This window comes from Thermobia domestica, chromosome 12 (genome assembly GCF_964235325.1).
Source record: "Thermobia domestica chromosome 12, izTheDome1.hap1.1, whole genome shotgun sequence".
Taxonomy (NCBI): Eukaryota; Metazoa; Arthropoda; class Insecta; order Zygentoma; family Lepismatidae; genus Thermobia; species Thermobia domestica.
In genome coordinates, this window is record NC_137465.1 from 172,759,129 (window position 1) to 172,784,584 (window position 25,456).

Below are 25,456 nucleotides of genomic sequence, written 5' to 3' on the forward strand. Positions count from 1 at the left end.
ATTAATTATGGTTAGTAATATTACGTAAGTAATCTTGAGTTTGCTAAAATTTTTATTACAGACGTATTCAAATTATTAGACTCACCCTTGAAAAATGATAAATTGAAGTTGCAGTTCTAATTTCGGAGTTCTAGAACATGTAATTTAATGGTTAAACCACCAATATAGGATCCTTCATTTGTTTGCTGTACACTTGAAGTGGTGATATCACCGTTGAACAGCAGATGGCATTAGTAGAGGGGAGGTAGTTCTGAAAGTTGTATTTCAGTTGTAGACAGCCATTGTGGTTTCTAACAAGTTACAATCTGAAGTACTGTGGTTACAATCGTAAGCACTTACGACATTCAAAGCGTTCAACAGTTCGAATGGGTCAGTTTAAAATGATCTTGACGTGTTTTGTGCATTAATAGTTTATTCTATGAAGTTCTGTAATTGCGGCATAATTTGAAAAGCCAGAGACCTTTCTTCTCGTAAAGTGGAAGTTGTCAAAACACTTTTGGCGGAAGAAAGATATACACAATGACAAATTGCTATTAGAGTTGGGGTAGGGCAAAAATCTGTGAGTAAAATCTCTGGTGCGATGAGCAAGAAGCAAATATATCAGTAAAATAGGCTTGGGAAGTGTGGACGAAATCCAAAGCTATCCGAAGCTAAGAGGTATCAAAAAACTAAAAAGATTGGCTCTGGGAAACAGAAACGCAACTTCTAGAGACTTAGGCATAAAAATGGCTGAGTATGGTGTAGACATTTCGCCTGAAAATTTTCGAAGGATTTTTTGTGCTGAGGGAATAAAAGCAATCAGGCCAAGAAAGAAAGGAAAAATTACTCCAATCATGGCAAACATGCGTCTCGAATGGGCAAGAGGCCTAGAATATTTGACTTCTAATGATCGGAGAAAGGTGTTTCAGTGATGAATCATGTATCTTCGTGTCTGGCGAATGTTCACAATATGTGCGACATCGACCTGGGGGAGGAATTCAAGTTGGAATGCCTCCAACAAACAGTGAAGCATCCTACTTCAGTCATGGTCTGGGGTGTGATCTCTGTCTTCGGGCCTTTGAAACTACATATAATAGAGGGAACAATGAAGCACGACCAATACCTACAACTTCTTCAAGAAGAGCTGCTTCCCCAGACTGCAATCTGGTTTGATGACGCACACTTCATCTTTATGCATGATGGAGCCCCATGTCACCGGCAAATCTCTGACAAAATTCTTCGAGAATAACGAAGTTAGTGTTCTTCCGTAGCCGGGCAATAGTCCTGATACAGATAAGATCTTTACATATAAATAATGGTGGCCATAGCTCAGCGGAAACATGGCCACAAAATGGGTCAACAATACAACGGAAATGCCCATAAAGCGCATATGTTTTTGATATATTTTTCGTATATCGCCCAAAAGAGAGGGAGCGCTCTGTTGATGTTTTATGGGAGTAATACTAGACATCAAACTCTACAAGCACTGTGAATTTCGTCGCACTCGAGCCTGCGGAACAGGGAAATAAATCGGGTCAAAGTCAGTGGTCGTTGTTCCACAGGCTCGAGTGTGATGAAATTATCAGTGCTTGTAGAGTTTGATGTCTAGTATCACTTTCATAAAACCTCAACGAAGCGCGCCCCCTCTTTTGGACAATATAGAAAAAATATATAAAAAATATGCGCGCCTTATGGGCATTTCCAATGTATTGTTGACCTATTTTTGTTGGCCAGGTTTCCGCTGAGCTATGGCCACTATGTAAAGGTATTAATTCACGACCTCTTCCCACCCCAAATTATATGCGTGCAACGCAAACAGAAAAATTGGCCACTTTTGGAACATTTCCTTTGTTATTAAATAATCTAATCACACAATCTTCCAGACAGAATTTTAAGATGTTCATGAGCAAGGAATCAAACCTCTTCTTACAACGCCTTCGTTCTTTAAGAGCAAAGGGCTAGTACCTACTTCCGTCGCTCTTGTCAATTCACTTAATAAAATATGAAATACGATATTTTAACTGAAAAAGATAGCATCCTATTAGTTACACAACCTTTCGTCAAACAAAATGTTAGGAACAACCAGGGGAACTAAGATTGATATACAAATATTCAAATCATGTCTTTCCCCCCTTCCCCACTTCTAACGTCCAATCGCCGCCACTAGACGTAATATTGTAAAAACAGTAAAATATCCAGAAACTCAATGTTGAGTCTGATAATTTGAACGCGTCTGTATTATGGATTTCTCACAATGATGTTGGATCCTCACCAGTTCAGTACTGTGAATCAAGAATTTTTTTTAAAGGTTAAGCCGATCAAAGGGTTACGCCCTTTCTTCGGGACGAGGATTATAGGTATGGGGAATTTTCTTTATTTATAGGGGGCATTGAGGGTTTGGAGCATTATTTTATTTCATTCTTATTTGTGGGCATCTTATTTATTTATTTATTTATTTTTTAATTATTTTTATTTATTTATTTTTTTTTATTATGAGAGATGAGGTGAAGTGCAGGTGGACGTCACAAACACGAGGGTATATGTTAGTATGGACGAATGAATGGTTATCTTCTGCCCTGGGGCGTCACAGGGCTGATGTAGACAGATGAAGCCCGCTGCTAACAACATTGATGGAACACTAGTGCAGAGATGGATAAATGCATGGACTAAGATGAGGTGGATGATAGATGGCAAAGTCGGCCTTTTGAGGGTCATCGTCGTCTAGAGTGTTATGGTATAGAGTGAGAAGATGTTGGAGAGGAGTGGCTTAGTGACGTGGGGGCGTATCATGTATGATGTCCTGTTGAAAGGTGTCTAGGAATATGGGATTTCCGTCTGCAATGACTTTTGTAATATATTTAGTGCGAAGTGTTTCTAAGTATGGAAATATTGTTGGAAAGTTGATTCGGCGATAGAGATCGGCAGTCGGTGCTGGTAGTTTGATACGATAAGCAAGTCGGAGAGCATGTCTTTCGGAGATGGCGAGTCTATTATATAGTTCATCAGGGGCAGAGATCCAGCAGATATGGCCATGTGTGAGAGCAGGTCGGTGGAATACTTTATAGGTCGTGATGACGGTGTCGGTATGTAAGCCCCAGGTTGTGTCCAATAGCCGTCGGAGGAGGTTTAAGCGGTTCGTTGCCTGTGATCGAATCTTTTGTAGGTGGGGTTTCCAACTGAGTTTAGAATCAAAGATGATCCCAAGGTAGGTAACTTGTGATGATGGGCGGATGAAAGTGCCGTTTACATTAATGTGAAGAAGGGAAGGATTGCGATGGATTCGTGAGCGGCAACGAGGTGGGAGAAAAATGAGTGCTTGTGTTTTGAGAGAATTGATAGTGAGGCGCCATTTGGAACACCAGGAGGTAAAGGCGTCAATTGCCTGCTGAAGTGTTTTATTTATGGTTTGAACAGTATTAGATGTGGCAAGAAAAGCGGTATCATCTGCATATTGGTATACTGAGACATTTGGTGGGAGAGGGGGCATGTCGGCGACATATAAAATATATAGAAGAGGTGAAAGGACAGATCCCTGAGGGACGCCACAGTGAAGAAAGATCGGATAGGAAAGGGATTGGTTGATATTAATATAAGTCATACGATTGGAAAGAAAAGAAATTATACATCGGATGTATGAGATAGGAAGATTGAAAGAGTGAAGTTTTGCGATGAGGCCGGCATGCCAAACTTTGTCAAAAGCCTTCTCCAGATCTAACAGTAACAGACAAGATGGTTTTGAGGTATTATAATAATTTGTTATAGCAGTGGTGAGGCGCAGAAGCTGGTCAGAAATACTAATATGTGGGCGAAAGCCGGCTTGATGTAGAGGGATGAGATTATGGTCGGAAAGATGAGTATGCAGACGGCTGACTAGAATGCGTTCAAAGATTTTGCTAAGGACTGATGTTAGTTGGATTGGTCGGTATGATGAGAGTGCAGTAGGAGGTTTGTTTGGTTTGATGAAAAGGAGTTTTGGAGGTTTTCTATTGAGGAGGGTAAAATCCGGTGCGAAGAATGAAGTTGTAGATGGTTGCGAGAAGTGAAAAGAGGATGGGAGGAGATGATTTGATGAGTTTATAGGTAATGTGATCAAAGCCGGGGGCTGTGTTTCGTTTTGATCGGATGGCGGAAGAGATATCTTCAGGAGTTACGAGATCGTTAAAAGGAGAAGCGGTAAGTTGGTGGTGAAGATTGGGTTGAAGTTGAGGAGCGTGCGGGTTTGCGAGATGTTCCACACGGCGTGTGAGAGTTGGATGAAGTGGTTGTACGGTTGGGGTAAAAATGTCTTGAAAGAAAGAGGCGAAAGCATTTGCTTTGTCAGTATCGGTTTGAAGCGGATTGTTATGTGTGATGATAGGGTATGAGGTATGACGGGTTTTGCCAGTTAACTGATGAAATTTTTGCCAGAATTTGGTAGGGTGCGAGGTAGTGGATAGAGTGTTGCAGGCTGAGATCCAAAGTTTTCGTTTGTAGGCATCTAAGTAATTGTGGAGCATGCGATTGCAGCGACGATGATGTGTTAATGATATAGGATTACATGTACGTTGGAAGTCACGGAAAGAGCGTCTAGAAGCAGCAACGATAGATTGATATTGTGGAGGTATCGGAGGTTTGTGCGGATGACGTGTACGAAGAGGGATGTTGTTTTGGGTGGCTGTGTCAAGGGATGTTGTGATTTGGTCCACAAGGTTATAGAGTTCTTCTTCACTAGTGGGCTCCTGTAGATTTTGCAATGAAGTTGTGAGGTCGGTTTGAAAATTAGCCCAGTTCGCATGTGTGTAATCAAAGAAGTGAATTGGCGGGGGTTGTGTTTTGGGGTGTGCGGTGATAATAAGATCAAGGAGTATCGGAGCATGATCGCTGCCGAAAGGTGGTAGAACTCTGAGATTGTGAATAGTAAGAGAAGGAGTACTGATTACTATGTCGGGTGAGGTATTGCTGATTAGGCGTGATGGCGATGGGAGATGATGGTAGTCGACGGCTAGAATATTAGAAATGTAGTTTTGAAAATGTTGTTTCTCTGTCTGAGGACGACTATGAATATTGATATCTGCCATGATTATATAATGTCTGAACGTATTGTCGATGTATTGAAAAAATTCGTAGGGAATAGGGTGGCCTGGTCTCTCATATATGGTGCAAAGAGTAATGATTTTTGTGCGAAGATACAGTGTGACTATGGAATACTCTGGGAGATTATGTGATTTGGGGAAAGTATGAGGACGCACAGGTATAGTATGATAGGTTCCAATTGCTGTGCCACCATTAGCTCGTTGATAAGGTTTAGGACAGTCATGACGTTGTAATTGAAACTGAGGAATGCGGATATAATCAGTAGGTTTGAGATAAGTTTCATTTAGGGTAAAAGCCTGTACTTGTTCCTCTCGGAGAAGTTGTTCAAAAACTGTTTTATGAGTGGCAAGAGATCGAATGTTAAGAAAGAGGAAGGTGACTGCCATGGTGATTGATAACATGAGAGAGGTTGTTTGGATGGGTTTTGTATTTACAGAGATGGCCATTCTGGATCTGTTTCAGTAGAAGTTATGGAAAAGTGAGCATGTGGACCTGTATAGGTGGCAGAAAGTTGTAGGCCAAATAATTGTTGGGCGATTTGGTCGACCTGCATAAGAATATGTGGTCGTAAGAAGGGATGGATATTTTGTAGAATGAGCGTCGTGAAGCGAAGCAAGTCTTCTACTGTGACAGGTTCTCGTAAGGAGTTTGTAGGAGTTGTAGCATCAAGAAATATATATACATACAAAAGCAATTTCATTCCCATCCGGAGATGGGCGGGCCACAGAAGGTTACGCCTTCTCTCTGGCCAGAGGTCAAGAAATACATGGATATATATTTCAAGAATTAACGATTATTGGTCATAATGGGGAGATTATAGTTCTAAACAGAAATCGAAAAAGGTTTGAACTTTAAAAAGTATGGTACATTTGAATTCAAACACACTGATTTTATTGCTTCTTTTATGTTCTTATAACGACGAAATCATAGTTTAGAAAGTTAATTGTGTAATAGTTTTCTGATATCTTATCTAATGCGCCATCTATAATCTAGTTTAAAAATTTACACGTTTTGATCATCATACAAAGTCTGATGCATGAAGGAAAGAGAAACTGATACTGAGGTATATCATATCCTTACATCAATGTGCAAAATGTCCGGTCGCCAGGTCGCCATTGGCGACTAGAAATTTAGAGCTGGCGACCAGTGTTCAGTAGGAATGGTGCCTATACTCAGTAGGGCTGCACAGTTTTTGTTTCGCACGAAAATAATTGTCACTGAGTGAGAGAAAACACGGAATGAGGCCTTCACAACGTTGTAATTCGCCCCTCCATTCCCACGTGAAATCTTAAGGTAAGATATTTTTTAACATGTATATGAGTTCTCCAATTCAAAATTGATTGTCCTTAAACTAATTGTCTGGTTTTGAATTCCTGATGTAATTGCCCTGATGTTATCTCTTTGTTTGTCAAACCAATGGCCGATGGGGGGAGACCTCTCCTAATTTGTACGTGAGAGATACTGGCAACCATCATTTTTGGATTGACAAGTGCATCTGACTTTGAAATTTTGCGCCCTGCTTTACACTATATGGTTAATGAAACAGATATAGTCAAAAGTTAAGATTAACTCTTAGAGTTTAAATTTCGTATAATATTGTGCGAACAAGAGATATGTTCTTACCCCTCTGGGCGTGTCTATGCCTCTTAACACAAGATAAAAAAGAAGTAAATGGATGTTTATAAAGTCAAAATGGTCACATCATAAAACTTATACCAGTCATTATTGTTAATGTTAGTGCTGGAAGTGTACAAGCACAACGCTGGTACTCCTACGAACAGGAAGTTATTAACAAACTAAAGTGGCAATTTTGGCTTGACATCAAACCAAAATCGTCACTTTTGCAAATAAAATTTGGGAGGAACAAAAGAAGTGTCAATCGTTAGTGCTGGTTAGTGCTACAAGCACAACTTCAGTAGATACTACGCACGAAAAGTTATTAACAAATTAAAATGGCGATTCTGACTTCATGTCAAGCCAAAATTACCGCTTTTACAAGTAAGCTTAGCGGGAAATGACAAGGAGATTAATCCTTAGTATTATCTTCTTGTTGGTTAGTGTTACAAGCACAACGTTAGTGCTCGTACGTATGAAAAATTACTGACAAATTAAAGTGGCGATCCTGACTTGATATTGAGTCAAGATATTCATTTCTACCAGTGATTTTAGAGAGAAATAAAAAAAAGATGTTAATCGTTACTGCTACGTTAGTGTTAGTGTTTGTAGCACAACGATAGTGCTCCAACGCATAGAAAGTTATTAAGAAATTAAACTGGCGATTCTGGCTTGATGTCAAACCAAAATGACCGATTTTATAAATGACCTTTGGGAAGGGCAGAAACGGTCCCAATCGTTAGTGCTGGTATGTGCTACAAGCACAACGTATACCTGGGTATAAAACCTAGATAATTGCTAATTGGCGTCAGTTTCATCTTATTAATTTGAATATTATGATAACTTTGGTAAATGTTATTAATGACCTCTTCAAGTGCCATCATAGATCCTTTCATAAGTGTATGTGGTGCGAGTGGTCCTTGGTTCGATTCCCGGTGGGGGCACTCGGTTGAAAAAGTATAAAAGCTTTTCCAGACCAGCCATGCTGAATGAGGTTTTCCTCATTCACACTAGGAAAATGTCGGGGTGGTACATAACATGTAGGTCCCAGGCTGCTAGCTTCCTTAACCAATCCTTTCTTCCTTGCCTTTTCCCGGATAGTGTGCTCTCCAAGAGACGTCATCCCTCATAAGTGACGGGCTAGCATGGCCATAGATGCCGAAAGCCCAGAAATCTAAATCCTAAATCATTCATAGATATAATTTTTGTGATTCTCTTTACTGTTTTTATGATTATACTGAACAACAAATTTTAACTTTTTTCATGCTTTGGAAAAGAAAAGGACACTTTCTTATGAAAATGAGGATGCTAAATAAGAAAATATTAATAAAAATGCTGAATTGGTTCGAGTTTAACTGTAATTGACAGAAATATGTATTACGTGGTGTTAACCATTTTATATTCTTGCATTTTCTATGTTGACTTTCATTTAAGTAGCTACTGCTTCAGTATTATTCACCCGAATATCATGGTTCATACGTCATTCGCTTCAGAATGAATCAAGCTTGCAAATGGTGCTATGCACATATGCATATGATTTACAAGAGAAGGGAAATTTTAGATAAAATTGGGAATTTTCCGTCCAAAAATCTTTTATTTTTCAATTGTAGCGCCCCTGGTGCGGCCCTGGCTGCAGGTACCAAAATATAATATACTTTGAAAACTACTATGGTTCATACGTAATACGTGTCCCAAATTTCATTGTAATATCTACAATAGTTATGAGGGGAAAATATTTCTCATTCCTGCCTGACAATACCAAAGTAAAAATACATAAAGTGACGTTCAGACGCAAAGAGCGAAAAATGCATTTTGTTATAACGTTGGACACTCTATACACGAGACAAAAAAATCACTTGAAGCAAGCATAGGTTTTATGGTATGATTATTATATATATGTGTGTGGCATAGCGTTTGTCCCAAAGAACTTAAAAGGGTTAATAAAAAATTAAAACTATATAAAATGGAAGTGATAAAACATAAATCACATAGATATTACAAACGGCGCCTCTTTGCCTGTCGTTTGTATTGTGATTCTAGAATATCTCTAGCAATTGTCCAACAATAATCAGTAAGCATAGATTTGCTCCAGTGGTCCTGATATGGTTTCTCCATCGTTAAAATGTAGAAGTGTTCCCCGTGTTCATCGCTAGTGCTCAGCAATTTTCTGGGAAGAAATATATGTGGGAGTGCAACATGTGCAGTTTTAGTAACATATTACACATCACTGATTGGTCGGAAGATATTAGGTGCTCCATTAGTTCCTTATAGTTCTGAGGCCACTCACTTCCCAAAAATTTCGTCACTACGTTTCGGAAAGAATCCCATGCAGGGGCGGATCCAGGACCGACTTCTGGGGGGGCGGTGGGTTGTCATACTGCTTCTTTTAAGGGCTCCAAACTTTGGGATGGGTTTTATTTATATATATAAAATAAGAAAGTTTCCTCTTCTGGGAGGGGGCAATCGCCCCCCTGGATCCGCCCCTGATCCCATGCAACCTTTTCCTTATCTTTTAACACTGCATCAAATCAGGATCATTGAGAAGTGTCGAATTTGACGGCTAATAAATATTTCCTCCCTGATTTTAGTTTCAGTAATTTGTGGAAATTTTTCGCATAATATATTTGAAGACATCACCTTTTTAGTTCATACTTTTAACGAAGTTCTTGATTAAACCTAATTTAATATGTAAAGGAGGAAGTAAAACTTCACTGAAATGAATCAAAGGAATATACTGAACATTCTTTGCTCCTGGCTCTAAAGATTTACGGAGTGGCCAGTCTTTTTCACATAGTGGAAAGCCTTAACACTGCTATCCCATTCGCATAAAAAGCAGCAATATTTCGTGTAGCTGAGCTGCAGACCAAGAAGTGTGACTAGGACTTGAGGTCGCCACACATATTCCAATTATATTCATTTAAATTTATGGCTTTCAGTAGCTTTTCCATGTTAGCATATGTTTCCTTCCGATGCACTGCATAACCGATTGAGATTGATGGCAACACATTTCCATTCTTCACTAACGCAGCTTTCAGACTTAGTCTTGATGCGTCTATAAAAAACCGACATTCATCGGGATTGTGTTCTATGTAAATTTAGTCATAAGACCATTACATTTTTACAACACACTATGTCATTTTCCACTGAAAAATACTTTTCCAGGGGTTTCTGACGTATTCGATACATAAACACTGTTATCTCCACTGAAAAATACTCTTCCAGGGGTTTCTGACATATCCAATACATAGACACTGTTACCTCCACTGAAAAATACTCTTCCAGGAGTTTCTGACGTATCCGATACATAGACACTGTTACCTCCACTGAAAAATACTCTTCCAGGAGTTTCTGATATATCCGATATATAGACACTGTTACTGTTTGAGTCTGGATGCTAACAGGTCTACGCCACTTTCTGACAATCCCAGTTTCCTTGCTCATTTAATTCATGTTGAGTGATCATATGGCGAATAGATGATGATATGTTGGTTGTGAAGTCAGAAACGGTGGATGACGAGGAATCTGGAACAGGATTTGACATACCTGGGTCAACTTTGTCCGCCTCTTGCTCTTACATGTTAGTCGGATGAAACACTGGAGTAAGATATGGGAGGTTGTAGAACCTTTAGCCCTTCAGAATGTGGCACAGGAGGAATAGGGAATAGGTGAAGGGATATTGGGATAGGTAATGGTCCTCTTTCTCTTTCTGGATAGACCTTTAATTGGCAGACCCATGCAAAAATAGCAGTTTGAAGTATGATCTGTCGGCTCTCTCGATATCATTGGAACTGCAAACGGCCTTTTTCCACGTAGCCAGTCCCACAAGTTTATAGAGCAAGTGTTACAACATAGATGTTTGGCCAACTTTTTCTCCATATCTCCCACTTTACAGCCAAACTACAAGTGACAGGCTTTCTGTATGATAGACGTAAAATTTCGTTTTTGATTGGCATATGTTACTTCGCTGCAAAAGTAACAAAAATTATCCGCATTGTTAACACATTTAAGCGACATGTTTTCTGTTCAATATGGTTATGTAGCAATAAAAAATAAATAAAGCCACACTTTAACCCAATATCTCACCACGACCATATCCGGGATAGCAAATTGTAACTACAAAATAACCTTAGACAATACGTTTTCTCTGTCAAACTCTTCAATACAAACTAAACCATGATGTTGATGTTCTTTGTCAACGATGAAGTGCAAGCGATAAGGATAGCAATAAAGCTAACAAAGAATGGAAGTTTATTGAAATAAAGAGACAGCTCATGTTGCCTTAATTTGCGCGCCGGAGCACATCTAGTGATAAGGTATTTCTTTGAAACCCGAACCAATCTTCAAAAAATAATTTCATATTCGTTATCAGCACCCTAAAATTAGTAAGAATTGGTTACTTTTATCTCCGAAGCATTTTCACTGTTGACCAGTGTATTGACTGTATATAGTTATTTTCTGTCGTAAATAATACCAGCGAAATATATTCAAATGTTTATTTGTTTGTTCGGCTTACACACAGTTTGCTTGGGATACTTCAAAGTAACTGTATTTAAGGCACTATTGGTTATTTAGAATTTTTTATATGTCTCCTAAAGGGGAATTCTGAAAGGAAAGACGTGGTTTACTAAATTTTATGTTAAAAAAAAAAAAAAAAGATATCCCACGAGCTCCTCATGTTTGGTAGATGAAACTCGGTTTAGAAACTCGGTCATTTAAAAAAAATGACATGTGTTTCGTTTCCCTTTTTTGGTTGGAAAGCTTATTTGTAAAAGTGGTGACTTTGGCTTGCCGTCAAGCCTATATAACCACATTGATTTGTTAATAGCTCTCGATACCTTAGACCACTAACACTGACTCTTTTTTGTTCTTCCCAAATCTTATCTGTAAAAGTGGCAATTTTGGCTTCGCCATTTTAATTCGTTATTAACTTGCGGTACGTAGGAACACTAACTAGCACCAACGTAGCTCTAATGATTGGCATATTTTTTTTTCAAAGCTTATTTATAAAAATGGCGATATTAGCTAGACGTCAAGCCAGAATTACCAGATTAATTTGTTAATACCTTGCCCTACGGTAACTAATGTACTTGTAGCACTAATCAACACTAACAGCTCACAACCTTTTCGTTTTCCGCAAACCATATTTATAGAAGTGGCGATTTTGGTTTATGTCAATCGGGAACACCTCTTTAATTTGATAGTAATTTTCTGTACGTAGTAACAATAATGATGTGCTTACTGCATTGACGTTTTACATACGACTAACTCCCTTCTCTTTTTCCACAAAGTTTTTTCGTATAAGTGGTGATTCTGGCTTGACCACCACATTAATTTGTTGATAACTTTTCCTATATAGAAAAACTAACGTTGTGATTGCAGCACTAACCAGTTCTAACGGAATACTAACGATTGACACCTATTTTGTTCTTTCCAAACCTTATTTGTAAAAGTGCCAATTTTTAATTTGTTAATAACTTTTCGTTTGTTGGAGCACTAACTTGTGCTTATAGTATCAACGGTACCCTTATAGCACTAACCAGAACTTATATTATGCTTATAGCACTTGCTTCGGAAGCGTCTATTGAGATACTTTGTAAGCGATAGGAAACGTTGTTCTTATAGCACTAACCAGTACTTGAATTGTGCTTATAGTACTTGCCTGAGAAGCGTGTATTGAGATACTTTGTAAGCGATGGGAAACGTTGTGACTAACCAGTACTTGCATTGTGTTTATAGCGCTTGTGTGAGAAGCGTGTATTGAGATACTTTGTAAGCGATGGGAAACGTTGTTCTTATAGCACTAACCAGTACTTGCATTGTGCTTATAGCACTTGCGTGGGAAACGTGTATTGAGGTACTTTGTAAGCGATGGGAAACGTGTATTATAGAGCATAGGGAGAGCATTACGTAGAAAAATAATAATCATGTGTTTCTCATTCGCTCAATATATTTTTAATGGCTTTCATTTGACTGACTATCATAACTAACTCTTAAAATTTTATTCCTGTTTAACTAATATATTGTCCGAATATAAGGCATACAGTATATCCGTCGATAAATCTAATCGAGCTGAACAAAATGACATGCTTGAGGGTAAATTCTCATGCGTAGTGTGAGCGGAGGACTGTGAGTTTGCATAATATGAATAAATTACTAAAATCATTAATATGCAAAAATGCAAATGTGGGAGGAATCTTAATATTTAAACTGATATTTACTTTAAATTACTGTAACCTCCTGCCACAAAGTTAATTTAGTGAATTTAGTCAGTCGGTAGAGTCTTAGAATGAATAAAAGTTAAAATTTTGAAAAAAATAGATAAGATTCCTACTAAGCATGACACTCTAATTTACAGGTAATATGGTTTTAACACCCATCCTGTATGCGAAAGATACCCACAATATGCTCATCGCAATTACGATCCATAGATAGACCCAGCTTCTGGCCTGAAAAGCAAACAAGAAAGACAAAAGGGTAACACATTACCTTGCGGCCAACTGCAACAATAAAAGGAGTCAACATTCCAGTGGTAATCCTGCTTTAATGCACCACTTCCGTAATTCCAGAGCACACAGAAATTATATTTACAAAAAGCACTCGCGCGCGTGGTCTTGCTAAGAGACCTAAGCAAAAGAAAAAAAAAATATTTCTTTTAATATTTCTTTCTCACACTTTGAGCTCGTATTACTGTTTGTGCACTTTTGTTTTCATTACGCCGCACTCTTCTTTCTTGAAGTGTCTCTAGTTTCACAATTGAATGCGCTTCCGGGTCGAGTTTCTTCCAAAGTTGTGGACCATCCTCTTCCTAGGTTCTGCTAACCGTCAGGTTTCCTTTCCCATGGAATTTCAGTAAACACCAGGTGCGGTTCAACTGGGTAGTCCTTGGTGTGATACAACGATAAAATACATTTGTTATTTGACGAAAGTTCTCATGACGTTCTCTTGCACAAAACCCGCCTACTTAATACAAGCAAAAATAGCTCAGTTCTTGTATTTAATGGGTTTTAATTAAACTATACTATACGATAGCATTGGAGATTTCCTACTGAACACGGCAATGCTTTTTCTTCACACAGAATGTTACTCGCTTTCGATTTCACTGTTAGTAGCGTGAACAAGTGATATGGCGTGTGACGTTAACATGACACAAAATTGATACCGGTGCGAAGCACTTTACGAAATATGATGTAAAGGTTTGTCTCTTCACACTAGTAAATGGTGATATATGTCGCACTTTGTCTCATATCACTTTTGGTGAAAACACACTTTTATATATGTATATATAATCGGTATCTCCTACTCTCCCATTCCACCAAGAGAATGTTAGTCCGGAGAAAAACGAGAAAATACTGAAAGTAAACTAGCTATGGTTGCCCATTCTACAGCACACACGCACAGAATATCAGTGTGTAACTAACGCACTATTCTTGTACACACATCTCTGAAGGGTCAGAGTTCCAAAAAGCTGCCGGTCAACACTATTACGATTTGCAGTGCTTGATCTGCACTGTCTCGCGATTTAGCAATAACCCACCCTCTGGTTGTCCCGAGTACTGTTTTATTCCTTTGCAGTTTCATTGTTTCTTTCAACTGCTGGGTTGGGCCGAACCAAAGTAGCCCGCTCCACTGGAATAGGGGTGAAGGTGCATCCCTCACCTGCGAGTTTCCAGTGACTTAAATAACTTAAAAAAAACACACTTGTTCATGTTCTTTTCCACTTTGTCAATCACTTCAATGGCCTCGTTGTCTGTCACTATGTTTGTTAACTTGCTTAATAATCAAGCTTCAATTTAGTATCTGTTACGCACACACACTGTGCCGTAATTACGATAAATATTAACACAAACACCAACATTATTTAAACTCTGTCACTTGACATGTTTACTTAAACACCTTTGTCAGGTGACACCACCTATCGGCGAAGCCAGGAACTACTTGAACAAGTGACATTGAATATGATGAATTACAGAAACGGATGCATTTGAAGGATTTGGTTTCTGAACAAATTAATGAAGTTAATTAAACGAATTAAATGAACTATGCAAGATGCGAACAAATTAAAATGACTCTAGATAAGGCTGAGGTAGCCTGACACATAATAAACAATATAATATTACTGATTGGAAGGTCGCTTTTCTTTTGCAACAGTATTGCCTTCTCGGTTATATTTAAAAAAAAAAACAAAGGTATGTGTTGGTCTCCCTGCATACCTTCCACAACCACAAACTAGGCCTAAACTGGTATTAGTACAAGCCAATTTGACAAAACAAAATATATATATCGAACTACATATGTCTAATACTACGGGAACACCCAGAAAGTTTATTTACATAACATAACACATATTATCATTCAAATCATATCAGCGGAGCAGACGATAACTATATTTTTACAGAGACATCTAGCGGTTGTCATGGAACCATTACAAACAACGTTCTAGACAGCTTCCCCTCTAGTTCAAGTGGACTCGTCAATAATTTTAAAATAGTCAACTATTCTTTCTCTGAGAATGTTCCGTTGGCAAAACGACGCTTCACAAGTCGAACACGCTAAAAATGGGCGTGTTTAAAAAAAATAACACCTCTTTGTATTCGGATTTCTCTCATAGACATGCTAAAAATTTTATGATTTTTTCAAGTATTGTCTCCCTAGGACTTGTGTCTCGGCGGTGCTAGTGTATGCTACTTACTATAACAACACTAAGAAATTCAACTAGCAATACATCTAAGCAAAATCTGAATCTCATAGGTTTTCTATCCTTATTCAGATGGTTATATTGATTTCAAAAATCTTCTACAACGTGGGAGTCCAACGCTCCGTTAAGCACACCTGCTTTCTTTAAGTTTTTTTTTTCTCTGGGAAGCTTTCTCTGCCTCTATCCATGCAAACTAGCATATCGAAATACAAAATTCGCTATCTTCTTAGACGTTAATATTAATTAATATCAAATTCTCATTGCTTCTCGCTTAAGTCCTGCCCTGTTGTTCATTACTATTCATTTACATAATACAATAAACCATAAATATACATAGAAATATTAATAAAAGTTATATGCTCCCGCTGGTAATTATTTAAATCTCAAAATTCTTTATATGCAAATTCCTAATTAAATTGAAATATTATTCATAATTTCACGAAAAATTTACATATGCAAATCATCTTATAACACAGATAATGTGACGTTCACATTTATTCCCCTCTTAAGGAAATGCAACCGTTAATCGCTTAATCGTTGCATTTTCTCAGAAGTTGTACTAATCTACTTTACGTAAATCACATACATATTCCGTATATACTAACTTTATACAAGAAATTTCCCTACATACATCTATATATCATAGCAATAATACAATGGTAAACTAAGCACTAATAACAAACAAATAATAATCCCTACATGTCATAATCACTTTATACTCATCATTATTCTATAAAAAATTCATCTCTTTCATAATATCCTGATTCAACTGTTGTATTACACTCCGCGCAACTACTCTCTTGAAGGCCAGACGTAAAGAGGTGCGTCTGGGAGTGTTTCTTTCTTCTTCAGCTCTCCATCCTGTATGACGTGCTGTGTTTATTTCCTGCCTTTCCTACGTCATCAGGTCAGCTGTGTCCTGAGGAGGCGTGGCTTCACGCTGAACGTATTTTTTCAGGTGGAACACGTTTCTCTTCATCAATGCTTCCTTAGTCTCAGGATCACCGAGCGTGCAGACATTATTCTGCGCAGTGGAGAGTGTCAAGTAAGGTCCCGTGTAAAGGAGCATCATCTTTTTGGTAATGCCAGAGAAAGCGTCAGATTTGGGAAAAGCTCTCACCAGTACCAAATCTCCAACCTCGAAACGCGCTGGCTCGCGACGTTTATCGAAGGCCTTCTTTCTTCGCTGTGCTGACTTCTTCAGATTATTTGCTGCTAGCTCAACGTAATATTTCAACGATTTGTGTCTCTCTACTTCTGGGATCTCAAATAATCTCGCCAGTTCTTTCGACGGTGATTCTCCCAGGTGCACTTGAAATGGACTTAGACCAGTCGACAGATGTACGCTTGAGTTGAGACACTTTTCAATTTTCTCAAGATGTTTGGGCCATTCCCTCTGCTTGTCATGGCACAATTTTCGTAACATTCTCACTGTCGATTTTACACCCACCTCAGCCATATTTCCTTGGGGATAGTACGGAGTACTATAGATGGGCTTAAGGTTTAAGTCCGAGAGTTCCTTCTTCCACTTGGCACTTGAAAACTGTGTCCCATTGTCTGTCAAGATGACCTCAGCAGACGGACACAGTTTCAGGAACTCCTTCAGCTTCTTTAACGCTGTGTCTGTGGTGGCCCTTCTGCACGCATAGAGTCCGATCAACTTGGAGAAAGCATCCACGCATACAAGGATGTATGACACGTTGCCTACCCCCACAGGGAGAGGCCCCAACCAGTCCAGACAAACCATGTACCCAGGGCGACGCACTAAAACAGGGTTCAGTGGTCCCGAACGGTACATGTGAGGGGGGGATGCTTTCTGGCACAGACCACAGGAAGCTGAGAATTTCTTTATGGCATTCCTCATCTTCGGCCAAACAAAATATTCAGTTAACATTGGCACAAGCTTGCTAGCAGACAGATGTCCTCGCTCATTGTGGTAATATTCCAACAATGGTTGCACAAGCACTTCCGGTATGGAAATCCGTAGACCGGAACGGTCACGTTTACATAGCCGTCCATTTGAGAGCAAGTACTGGTGGTTCTCGCTGGCTGTTTTCCCTGAGTTTTCCTGGTTCTGCAGCTTTCTCTTGACGTCGCCAAATACAGGGTCAGAAGTTTGCAGCTCTGGCAACACTGCAATAAGTTCCCTTAACTGACTCGGAATGTGGGTCAGTATTGACATCAGAGATTCATTCAATACCAATTTCTTTGCCTTATCGAATTGAACTCCTGTATTTGGTGGGTACCTGGAATGGTAGTCGCTTAAATTGTCCTTAGACTTTACATACTCAAATTCGAATGTCAACATATTCAAAGTTAGTACCCAACGCATCAGACGCTGTGACGTAAGTCTACATAACAGCAGAAAACGTATCGATTGATGGTCGCTGCGAATTTTGAAGAAATTGCCTACCAAATAGTGTTTAAACTTACACACGCCATCAATTACACCAGCCATCTCTTTCTCTGAAATTCCATAGTTACGTTCTGCTGCATTAAAGATGCGTGACGTCATTCCTATTACACGGACCTCGCCATTGTCGTCCAGTTGATAAAGATGCGACGAACAACTTACATCGGAAGCGTCACATTCCAAAATAAGTTGTTTGTCAGGGAGCGGCTTCTTCAGCACTACTTTCTCTCTGAAGACTTCGCGTATCCTTTGAAACGCTACGTCGTGACAAGGCAGCCATTGATATTTCACTCCCTTCTTTAACAACTGAAACAATGGGTATAAAATTTCTGAATACTGTGTACTGAATATTCTATAGAATTGACAGTACCCAATAAAACTTCTCAATTCTTTCACGTTTCTCGGTTTGCGAAATTCCATGACCTTCTCCAGTTTCTCCTGCGACTTCTCAATTCCAGCAGGGGAGAGGTCATAGCCAAGAATGGAAATTCTCCGGCGGGCAAATTGACACTTTTTCAATCTTAAAGTTAGGCCACCTACTTTCAACTTCCCTAACACAATATCAAGATGGCGTAGATGCTCATCAAAAGAAAATGACGATATGGTTACATCATCAACATAATGGCCACAAAAGTCACGACACTCATCCCCGAGAATGGAGTTGATCGCACGCACACATGAAGCTAAGCTCTGCTTGGTCCCAAAGGGAAGCTTCTTGAATACATACGTAATTCCGTCGTGAAGGAAACCTAAATATTTCTGGCTGTTTTCCTCAACTAGAATTTGCATGAAAGAATCCACTGCATCTAAACTAGAGAACCAACGCCGTTCACATAAGTCTTGCAGTGTACACAGTGCAGGGATTGGCTGGTCGAATTCTGCGCGTGTAATAGCACCGAGCTTTCTCGCATCCAAGCAAGTTCTCAAGGTCCCATTCTTTTTCGGCACAATCACGAGTGGACTTAAATAAGAAGTGGGATGCTTCTTGATTATACCCCACGTCAACCAACGATTAATGGTGTTAGTTACAGCCGTTCGGTGTCGCAGAGGATAAGGATACATCCTTGTCTTCATGGGTCGATCATCGGTCACCTCAATGGAATGCTGGTAATCCCTAATGGTACCGGGCTTCTCGTCAAATATGCTTCGATGTTTGTAGAGCACGTCGTACAACTTTTGCTTTTCCTCCCCACTCAAATCAGTATACTTTTCGACATGATCTCTAATTTCTTCTGGGGTAGCCTGGGTTCGAACCTTCGCCCATTCCTGTGGCGAGTATACGACGTTTGCAAGTTCGGCTGCAGTTGGGAACTTCCCATCGTCCAACTGGCTGCGCAGGGTAGCCAACTCTCCCTGGTGGCCTCCGCCTGCTGACGCTCGCTCGAACTGCTCTGTAGTCAGCGGTCCTCTCCTCGACACGCACATACTACTAAGTGTGGGATTCTCACAATCGACCACATCCTCTTCGAACTCCCAGGATAATTTTCTTATGAAAAGGTCTTCTTCCTCTATTTCGATGTCTCGAAAAGAAACTTCTATATGGTGGGGATGGTTAAGCGAAAGGACGTTTCTCTCATAATCTAGGATCGCTCTACTTTCTACAAAGAACTGTGAACCCAAAATGAGTTCACGGTTCAGCCCTTTCACTACTATTGCCGAAGTATAGTACTCCTTTTCTGCAATCACTAATTCTAACAATACTTGGCCGATGATCGAAGCGACGGCGCGACCGAACGCTGAACTGACTCTAATGTTCGCTGACTTAATGAACGCTGGTGGGGGGTCTCGCTTACGTATTTCTTCCCAACATTGCAGTGAGATAGCCGAGATGCTCGCGCCACTGTCCAATAATGCCAGAATTTTGCTATTAAATAGACCTACTTCTACCTCAGGAAGTGTAACTAAATTGTTATTCGGTAGCTTTTCGGTCGAACTATCTAAAAGGTTCCTAAACATCGCATTCGTCTCGTCAAACAACTCTTTGTTTATTTTAATTTTGTCCCCATTTCTCTGTAAAAGCATAATTTCGGGCTGACGAATGTCGTTATTTCCTTCACGATCGAAATGTGTCGTGCTAATTATACGTCTACAAGTTTCACAATCCCCATTCTCAAGTGTCTCTAAAGTCTTTACAAATGTCTCACTACTTTCTTCTTTTTCTTCTTCTACAACATTGTTGCATGCAATAACACAATTACGCATATCCTCAGAAATACATTTCGCCGGTTGCTCCTGAATATTCAGTACTCCAGTATTCAAGTCACCGCTCTGAGAACATGCGGACAGTTCTCAGTGGCGTTGACTAGTTCCAGGGCTGTTCGCACGTGAATTCCCACGAGACGAGACTTGTCTCGTGGACTGTTCAGTCCTATCGTTATGAACACGGAGCTCATTAACCTCCGCAGCATAGTCACTATTTCTGTTATTATTATTGCGAGTTTGTGCACGACCCCTATTCCTTCCACGTCGTTGTCCTCGATTTCCTTGATTTCTCGTTCGAGAATCCCCAGTGTCACGCTCCTGACCACTGGAATTTCTCGAACGCCAATTGCCATTATTATTTCCATTCCTGTTTACATTGCCTCTTCGTGAACCCCTATTATAATAAGGCCCATTGTCCCTGTGGAACCTCCTGTCTCTAGTGGGGTAACTCGGCCTACTGTTTCGTGGGGGGGGGGAAGATCGTCCTACATCTTCTTCTTCTTCTTCTACAGTCAGTGTATTTATTCCCCTCCTACCGTTGTTGTTACTTGGTGGCTGATAGGTGGACTGCAGCTCACCAACAATGTTCAACAATTCATCTATAGATCGAGGTTTAGATGACACAATACATCTATAGATTGAGAATGGCAATTGCCGTGGAAGAACTCGCAACAGTACCTGGGGCGGTAACGGAGGGTCGAGAATACTGTTGGTATGCAGTAATTCCAACAAGTATTCTGTCGGTTTCTTGCTTCCCCGTGTCTCGAAGCGTGACGTCAAAATAGAGGCACGGAGATTAGCAAGTTTCTCCTCGCTAAGATAGGCGTTCTTGAAATGTCTAACGAGATCTTGGTAATTAGCGCATTTCTTCAAAGTCACCTGCATCCACTGGCGTGAGATGCCACGGAAGCAGTGGGAGGAAAAGGCCAACCGTCTCTCTTCTGGTACGCCCGTTAAATCGAAATAATTATCTAGTTCTACTAGAAAATTATGGGCCTGTATTTCTGATTCAACTCCTGTAAAAACAGGAAGTGACAGATCTCGATGTAATAGCCCTAAGGCTGACGCTACCTGGCAATTCGCAACACTACTATTGCTACTGCTAACGTTGTTTATGTTTTGAAAGGGAGGGGCAGCCTGCTCGTCTGAGTTCTCACGCCTGGGAAGCTCAGGGAACTGTCCCGCATGGCTCGGTCCAGCGACCGGCGTTTCGATTCTCTCATGCGAGACAGAGGCTGTGTTTTGACAACTGGAACTGTTTTCTCGCACCGACTCCTTTAACAGTTCCAGCTGTTCCTCCCATCTCAGTTCTGCTCTACGCAACTTAGATTGTAAGTGGCCCACTGAACTATCTACTGTAGCTTTTACCCTGTCTATTTCTGTAGAAACGGCGGCTACATTTTCCCCCACTCTCTCCATGTCACCACGTAGATGGTTGACATCACGAGAGACCTGAGCGAGGTCTGAACCAAGGACCTCAGATATCTCGCCTATCCTGCTTTCAGTGTGAGCCTCTAATTCGCTGATTTTATTCTCTGTTGCCTCAACTGATGATTTTAGTTCCTGGCAGGATGCTGTTATCTTGGATTCCAGAGCTTCCGCTGAGGAATCGATCCTTGCTTCTAGCTCTGTCACGTTTTGCATCATTTCACGCCGGAAACTGTCAGTGATCTGCTCTTGAACAGCCTCTAACCTCTCTAACATGGTTCTGCTAGCGTTCTCCTGCCTACTTGCTAATTCCGATAACGTTTTTTCTTGCTTCTTTTCCTGGGTTTCTAGCTTCTTTTCTTGTTTCTCTAACTTATTCGAAATGTCATTTAATGATTTCTCTTGTTTTTCTGCCATTTCTTTTAACATGGTAAACAAAGACGCGAGACACGGGTCAGATACAGATGTGACTTGCGCCTAGGTGCTGGGAACCGGTTCCCTAACCTGCTCCGATTCATTAGCCCTCTCATTACTAACTGTACCTTCTCCAGGCGGAACTACTTCCTGGAGGGAGGTGTTTACATTTCCTACTGAATCGCTTCCGGTGTCCTGAGACTCCGATGGAAATTCCATTATTTGCGCAAATTGATCGTCAATAATGTTGTCGCCTACAAAGCCTTCCATCGCTCTAGCTTAACTTCGCGTTACTACCATCAAGTGATTATGAACTCTAAATAAGTAACTAGGTTCTCTAAAATGCCTAAACTTGATTCGCTAAATGTTATTCCCCTCCAAAAGGTTTAAAATTTGGCAATACACTTCAACAAAATAAATGCATATAACACAACAATAATACACACAGAAATAATAAACTTTCTGGATGGCAGCGCGACAACCTGAAAGAAAAACACATCTACTGGTACCCGCGTCCGGCTTGCACTAAATATCGTAAAAACGTTGGGTATCTTTCATTTCTTGTGGCAACATTCTTTACTGACCAGAAAATGAAAAAGAAAACAAGACTTTACGTTATTTTAATTCTCTTGCCACAAGATTTACTATCAAAAGCAAATTTTAGCAAAGGACATTTCTAAAAACAAAACATACATCCAGGATGGTGTGTGTGTCGTGGCCCCACGCGTAAGGCAGCCAAGTTCTTTGTGAGCGGAGGACTGTGAGTTTGCATAATATGAATAAATTACTAAAATCATTAATATGCAAAAATGCAAATGTGGGAGGAATCTTAATATTTAAACTGATATTTACTTTAAATTACTGTAACCTCCTGCCACAAAGTTAATTTAGTGAATTTAGTCAGTCGGTAGAGTCTTAGAATGAATAAAAGTTAAAATTTTGAAAAAAATAGATAAGATTCCTACTAAGCATGACACTCTAATTTACAGGTAATATGGTTTTAACACCCATCCTGTATGCGAAAGATACCCACAATATGCTCATCGCAATTACGATCCATAGATAGACCCAGCTTCTGGCCTGAAAAGCAAACAAGAAAGACAAAAGGGTAACACATTACCTTGCGGCCAACTGCAACAATAAAAGGAGTCAACATTCCAGTGGTAATCCTGCTTTAATGCACCACTTCCGTAATTCCAGAGCACACAGAAATTATATTTACAAAAAGCACTCGCGCGCGTGGTCTTGCTAAGAGACCTCAGCAAAAGAAAAAAAAATATTTCTTTTAATATTTCTTTCTCACACTTTGAGCTCGTATTACTGTTTGTGCACTTTTGTTTTCATTACGCCGCACTCTTCTTTCTTGAAGTGTCTCTAGTTTCACAATTGAATGCGCTTCCGGGTCGAGTTTCTTCCAAAGTTGTGGACCATCCTCTTCCTAGGTTCTGCTAACCGTCAGGTTTCCTTTCCCATGGAATTTCAGTAAACACCAGGTGCGGTTCAACTGGGTAGTCCTTGGTGTGATACAACGATAAAATACATTTGTTATTTGACGAAAGTTCTCATGACGTTCTCTTGCACAAAACCCGCCTACTTAATACAAGCAAAAATAGCTCAGTTCTTGTATTTAATGGGTTTTAATTAAACTATACTATACGATAGCATTGGAGATTTCCTACTGAACACGGCAATGCTTTTTCTTCACACAGAATGTTACTCGCTTTCGATTTCACTGTTAGTAGCGTGAACAAGTGATATGGCGTGTGACGTTAACATGACACAAAATTGATACCGGTGCGAAGCACTTTACGAAATATGATGTAAAGGTTTGTCTCTTCACACTAGTAAATGGTGATATATGTCGCACTTTGTCTCATATCACTTTTGGTGAAAACACACTTTTATATATGTATATATAATCGGTATCTCCTACTCTCCCATTCCACCAAGAGAATGTTAGTCCGGAGAAAAACGAGAAAATACTGAAAGTAAACTAGCTATGGTTGCCCATTCTACAGCACACACGCACAGAATATCAGTGTGTAACTAACGCACTATTCTTGTACACACATCTCTGAAGGGTCAGAGTTCCAAAAAGCTGCCGGTCAACACTATTACGATTTGCAGTGCTTGATCTGCACTGTCTCGCGATTTAGCAATAACCCACCCTCTGGTTGTCCCGAGTACTGTTTTATTCCTTTGCAGTTTCATTGTTTCTTTCAACTGCTGGGTTGGGCCGAACCAAAGTAGCCCGCTCCACTGGAATAGGGGTGAAGGTGCATCCCTCACCTGCGAGTTTCCAGTGACTTAAATAACTTAAAAAAAACACACTTGTTCATGTTCTTTTCCACTTTGTCAATCACTTCAATGGCCTCGTTGTCTGTCACTATGTTTGTTAACTTGCTTAATAATCAAGCTTCAATTTAGTATCTGTTACGCACACACACTGTGCCGTAATTACGATAAATATTAACACAAACACCAACATTATTTAAACTCTGTCACTTGACATGTTTACTTAAACACCTTTGTCAGGTGACACCACCTATCGGCGAAGCCAGGAACTACTTGAACAAGTGACATTGAATATGATGAATTACAGAAACGGATGCATTTGAAGGATTTGGTTTCTGAACAAATTAATGAAGTTAATTAAACGAATTAAATGAACTATGCAAGATGCGAACAAATTAAAATGACTCTAGATAAGGCTGAGGTAGCCTGACACATAATAAACAATATAATATTACTGATTGGAAGGTCGCTTTTCTTTTGCAACAGTATTGCCTTCTCGGTTATATTTAAAAAAAAAAAACAAAGGTATGTGTTGGTCTCCCTGCATACCTTCCACAACCACAAACTAGGCCTAAACTGGTATTAGTACAAGCCAATTTGACAAAACAAAATATATATATCGAACTACATATGTCTAATACTACGGGAACACCCAGAAAGTTTATTTACATAACATAACACATATTATCATTCAAATCATATCAGCGGAGCAGACGATAACTATATTTTTACAGAGACATCTAGCGGTTGTCATGGAACCATTACAAACAACGTTCTAGACAGCTTCCCCTCTAGTTCAAGTGGACTCGTCAATAATTTTAAAATAGTCAACTATTCTTTCTCTGAGAATGTTCCGTTGGCAAAACGACGCTTCACAAGTCGAACACGCTAAAAATGGGCGTGTTTAAAAAAAATAACACCTCTTTGTATTCGGATTTCTCTCATAGACATGCTAAAAATTTTATGATTTTTTCAAGTATTGTCTCCCTAGGACTTGTGTCTCGGCGGTGCTAGTGTATGCTACTTACTATAACAACACTAAGAAATTCAACTAGCAATACATCTAAGCAAAATCTGAATCTCATAGGTTTTCTATCCTTATTCAGATGGTTATATTGATTTCAAAAATCTTCTACAACGTGGGAGTCCAACGCTCCGTTAAGCACACCTGCTTTCTTTAAGTTTTTTTTTCTCTGGGAAGCTTTCTCTGCCTCTATCCATGCAAACTAGCATATCGAAATACAAAATTCGCTATCTTCTTAGACGTTAATATTAATTAATATCAAATTCTCATTGCTTCTCGCTTAAGTCCTGCCCTGTTGTTCATTACTATTCATTTACAT